Genomic DNA, 6,263 nt, shown 5'->3' with positions numbered 1-6,263 from the left:
AAGGGATATACATATATATGTATATATTTCTGTATGTATATATGTATGTATACACAAGGTATAAGCACTTCTGGCTTCATTTTACTGTTCTTAAAACAATGAATGTTTGTGTGCAAAGCACAGTATGTTAAAAGATTTTTTGTTTCTTGCTGCCAAGTGGGAGGCTACATGTTCAAAATGGTATTTGTGCAAGAGAAACCTAAAGTGCTGGTACACACTTAAAAAGTGTTGATGTAAAATTACAAGCAGCCTTGGGCCCTGTCCACCATTGCTCCTGCAAATATACAGAAAATGGCAATTGTGGTTGGATTTCTGTTTGAAATACAGTCTTTGCTGAAATGCTGGCTTTCTCAACCACCACCCTCTAGCATGACAACTCTTAATGGTTTGCGTGTTACCTGTAAGACCTAATTTTCAGTGTCAACACCTAACCTGAAGGGTCCAACCCGTAGGGCATAGGTAGATAGTTGTTGTTTTTAAAAAAAATTTTTGCTGTCATATTTAAAAGAATGTTAAACTTACATTTGTCTTTGGGAAGGGGGAGATGATAAGAGGGAATGGGAGAAACCTTTAGGCCCTGTTTTCACTGAGTTTGATAACCCTGAGCCTGAAGCTTCAGACTCTCCTAGGTTTGCTGAACCAAGCCCCAGTTAGCTGCCTTCTGAGGGGACAGGCTTCTAAATGCCTCTCCTGGAAAGAAGTACTAACATGGCTCCCCGTCTTGCTGAGAGCACAGTCTGTTAAAAAAAAAAAAAAGAAAAAGAAAAAAGAAGAAAAAAGATAGCACAATATAACCCAGTCACACTGGCTAGGGATAGTGTGTTAGCACCTTCATGGCAAGAACCATGTTTAAACAGTGTAATCAGGGCCTTCATTTTTTGTCAGCCAAAACTGTTTGTGTGTGCATGTGTGCGTGTGTGTTCTCTGCGTGTGCAGATGTATGTGTGCATGGGCACATGTCCGTATTTGTATGTATCTATAGAGATAAAAATAAAAAGGGAAAAAAAAGAAAAAAAGAAAGAAAGAAAGAAAAAAAAATAGCCCTTTCCTCAGTTGAATAGGTATCAGCATACATGCGTATAGCTAAGTTTTCTATCTAATTTATTCCACAATATTTAGAGTGCATAGTACAGCTAATGGGTTATACATTTATGTACTTTTTATACAACACAGTTTTTTTACAGACTTGTTTGCAGTTTGCAAAAAAAAAAGTTGAAAAAATATAATTGGTTAAACACTAAATTTGTCATTGAAGTGTTCTGTAAAATATCAAGGCTTTCTGATTTAAATTATTTGCAGAAGTTTGTTGGGTTTTTTGTGTTTTCTTCCTGGGGAAAGTGAGGGATACCAAATGCTAGTAGGAAAATTTTCAGGAAGAAAAAAGGATGCACAACTAATTTATCTTTATAAATTTTACGAAGTTCTTGGCCCTGCTTATTTGCAGCATGTGGCAGAATTTCTTTCAATTTTTCCTAGAAGCAGAGCCAGCCTTTGGAGCAGCAGGAACAGGGACACAGTCTGTGAGAGTTGTTGAGGATACCATTTAGTTCACTGGTCTTTGTACTTGGCCTTAAAATTGGGTGCCCCAGAACTCTTATTTATATCATCAGATGTCCCAGAATGGTTACTTGTGTCTACAGGCCCCTTGATGTCAACTGGCCTCCTTACAAGATCAGTAAAACTACTTACATGAGTAAAGTTGTGCCAGGGTGCATGACAGGTTCCTTCTGCTGTGGGCACTATCAAGGGAGAGAAAGGATTCTGACTGAATGGCATCACAGCCAATGCTGTTTAATCCAATTATTTGAATGAGGCTGTTTGCATCACGGTGGATCTGAACAGAGTGGTAAGGGAAACAGGTCAGATGGCTCATGTTAATAAAATTTATTCTCAACAGTGATTACTTAGAGAGCATTGGAGACCTGAAATGCCCGAACCTTCCCCTAGATGACAATGGCAAAACTCCCATTGGCTGCTAGCAAAGTTGGTTTAGAAAAACTCATGGTTTTTCTGGCTAAAGGAGAAAGACCCTTTAAAAAATAATTCTCATCCTGAATTCAATAGCAGATTTAATGTGATGAATAGGGATTGGCCTGAAAAACATGAAACTAGCCTGAGACAATTTCCAAGTGAGGAAAGAATATAGGATTTTAGATATTGTGAGCATGTTTCATAATAGCTACACCAAAAACAGAAAAAAGTTTTCAAATCAAGAAGTAAGTGTTCCAAGCCCTACTTTTTTAGCTTGCATTTGTATGTGTATACTGGTCACAAATTTAAAAGATTTCTCCCTCCAATCTCTAGAATCAGTCATGGGGTTTTGATTTGTGGTCAGAGTTATTTAAAGTAGGGGGAAATGAAAAACTGTATGATAAAGTAAAATAAGAAATTTGGATGTTAATCAAGACTGAATGATTCCAGCAAAATAGCCCATCCCTGATAATTTGATTTAATTAAATCTGCATGTACTTAAAATAGCATTAGAAATTGTTACCATATTTAAGCAGTTGTTCTAGGGCATGCAGCCTTAAAAATTACTTCTCCTTTCAGGTATGACTGTACCAAAAAAAAAAGAAAGAAAGGCCCTTAACTACTAACACATTCCTTTCCATATAACCTACTTACTGTTTATATTGAAAATACATTTTCAGTATATATTTAATCACAGAAATGTATTTGTTTCGTGTCTCCATAATCTTATTGCTTGAGAGCTGACCACATTTGGTTGTCTTTTTACATCTCCATGTCAGATGCTCTGGTTACAAAGCCTAAGAAACTGGCATAAGTGCATGCTAAGATGTTTCTTTGGGAGGGCTGAATGTATTTGTATCCTTTAGACTTAGCAAAAGGAAATGCTTACAGATGCTTGTAATTATTATGCACTCATATGGTCTAGTGCCCAAAACTGTAAAATTGAATGAAATGGGAGTTTTGTCATTGACTTCAATAGAAACACTTTCGTATCAAATCACTGTAGAGTAGGGTTGCATTATACATACCTCCCTGTTTTTTGTATTTAGTTGAGAAATAAGCTGTCAAGTTCATTTAACAGTGACACCACAAGACCATGTAGAGGCTAGCAGCAATATCTCTTAGGTAGAGAACTTCAGGCATCTGTAAAGTTTATGTGCAAAATTAAAAATTGATGGACTATAGTTACTCATGTGGAATTGTGCCTTACTCTGTAAGCAATGCCATTGATTTTCAGAGGGTCTCTTTTCCTAGAAAGTTACCAGTCAGCATCAATAAATTGAGAAAAATCTATTTCTGAAGTATAGGTAGATACAATGGAAATTATTAAGGTCTTTAAGTTAAACCTCATGTCAATAGTGTACATCAGTATAAGAACCAGATGCTAATCCCTTTCCTTACACTGAAAAAAGCTTTACTCCCCCATATGCTCTCGTTGCATTACGTGTGGAGTAAAACGTTTTCGGCATGAGTAAATAAAATCTTAATTTGATCTTCTGTGAACAACTAGAAGCAAGGTTTTCATGGGCCGAAACAAGCAGCACTTCTGGGTTTTATAGCTATTTATTTTTTGAGATATAATGAATCTGTTAATTCTCAATGGGTTTCTTTGTATTTAAATACTTTCAAAAACAATACATTGACAATGGGTTGAAGATATATATATATACACACATATATTCTATATGTATGTATATATATCTTCATAATAATATGTATATATGAAATATAATACAATTTAATATGACAATATTATGTTATATTACATTGAATTACATTATATATATACATATTATATATATGTCTACAGTATATATATACACACACAACTATATATATGTATATACATATATATAAATTATGAAAGCCAAGATATTATGAAGCCTATTTTGTTTTTATCATTTTGTGTTTTGTTGTTGATATTATTATTATTGTTATTATTATTATTTTGCATACTACATGCAGTGCTTTAACCAATGTCTGTTTGGCTAATGTAATTAAAGTTGTTAATTTATATGAGTACATTTCAACTATGTCAATGGTTTCTTAATATTTATTGTGTAGAAGGACTGGTATTTTTTTTATTTACATTATGTTTAAAGAGGTAACAGTTTGATATGTTCTCATTTGTTTATATTAGAAGTTATTTATTTTCACGGCATTCCGTCTGGTATTTTGATATTTGGAAGGCATGCTACCTATACTTTGTACAGTTAGTGGGCAGTATTCAGCAGCTCCCAGTAGATTTTTAGGCCCTATATTAAGTAAAAGACTTATTTGGGCTTTTTATTTTAGATTTTTCCTATTGGTTTGCCAGGACCACTCAGTGCACTTATTGCCAGACACTCTGCCTGTGTGACCAATTTATTCCTACTGTATTTACCCAGGACAGAGGACCAAAACCACCTCTGGTGTAAGTCCAGTGACTTCAGTGAAGTTATACCAGAGATGCATTTGGCTCACAGAGAAAATGCTTGTGCAAATCAATGCAAAGAAAAGGCAGAAAGAAAGAGTCTTTGCATTTGGAACGGAATTTCAACATGTTAAAAATGTTTGGATCAGCTGTTACTTTATTTTACTTTGTTCTTTTTGTTATTTTGCTCTTTCTTATACAACAGCAGCAACAACACAAGTGAAATAAATAAAGGGAGTTTCACCAAGCCTTGTGTAATTGTTCCTTAATATGCATTCCTTGCTGGGAAATTCATGGGAACTTGGGAAATAATGCCTCTTTGGACGGAACAATATTATATCTTTCTCTTCAATGTGAATATGTTAAATGGACATTTGAATTCATGGCCCAACAAGTAATGGAATTTTAGGTTGTTCACTTCTCCTTGTAAACACATGGAGTACAAAAGCTAAAGCTAACTACAACTTCCCATTGCCTGTAGACTGTTAGGTCTTCAGCTACTATCATCACAATTCCCTTTAAATAATCCAGAACTAGATGCTTACACAGATAAAAGGGGAATTTTCATTACTGAGAAAAAAAGTAGAAATAAAAAATTGGAAAGCTGTCAGTTCACATGGGTTAGTTTATAAATTGATAGGTAGTCAGATGAAATGATCAGAGGCCTGATTACAAGCATCTGATTACTGCTCTGAGTGAGAAATTATCTGAGTACCCTCATATTTGAAAGCAGGGTGAAATTATGAAGGGTTTTCACCAGCCATTGCATTCCTATGGTGATAAATGGGCTCTTGCTACATTCCATACATTGTCAATGGGGTGACAATTCTGAAGTTCATCTTTAAGCAGATTTTTTGCATGGTGCTCAAGCATAGGCCATCACAGCTATCAACAGGCCTTTAAATAATTAGGCACTGAAAACTGTTCTACAAAGCTTGGAGAACTGAATTGGTTTCCTCTTACTGAAAATATATTTTAAAAAAAGCAATGCAATCAGCGCTGGAGAAAGTATTTGTTTCAGAGACTACTAAGACATGTTTGAATATATGCTTTCTTCCCTTCATTATGATCACTATTATACAGTTGGACTCAGCGATCTTAAAGGTCTTTCCAGCCTAGATTATTCTATGATTATTATTGCCAGAAAAGACAAATCCAACTGGATTTGGAAGTTGCTCTAAGAGAATAAAACTAAGAGTTACTTGATTCCAACTGCTGGTATGTTAACCTGGTACAACTGAAGCTTACACTTCAGGTGTAAAACAGAAAGTTATTATTTCTCTTTCATGACACAGAATACAGTACTAGATAGTGCAATCCAGATGTTTTCCATTTTCTTCAGCTATTTTATTTCTTTTTTACTTTAAGAATGCTGTTGAGAACTGTTGCTATTGTACAAGCTTGTTGAAATGCTCCATTTGAAAAGAACAGTGGAGAACTAAGAACTGCCTTTTTCACAAGTAGAACAATATGCTAATACTAAAAAAACCCCTATCCTAAACAAATTAGACCAAGTTAATAATATAGAAAGGCAGATAGATATGTGGATAATTTCTTCTCAGTGTGGATTTCTTACCTTAGAGAGCATCTTCACACTGCTGCTTGGGCTATTGAATCACTGGGTTAGTTTCAGTGCACATCACAATACTTTCCATGCTTGTCAGTGGGCTAACAGAATCAAAGTTTTGATAGTTCATGGCTAGATAGATATGGCTGCCCTCAGTGATTAATTTCTTACTTAAGTTTGTCTGTCTCCTGGAAATACAAACACAGACTGATCTGAAGTACTGCATATGGGTCAGGGTGACTGTCCTCCCTTATACTGCTGATAGAAGTATAGCACAGTGATCAAATCTGTGGCTTGCAAATACCTGCTGCA

This window comes from Geospiza fortis, unplaced genomic scaffold, assembly GCF_000277835.1.
Source record: "Geospiza fortis unplaced genomic scaffold, GeoFor_1.0 scaffold265, whole genome shotgun sequence".
In the NCBI taxonomy this organism is placed as follows: Eukaryota; Metazoa; Chordata; class Aves; order Passeriformes; family Thraupidae; genus Geospiza; species Geospiza fortis.
Note: the sequence above shows the minus strand (reverse complement) of the source record.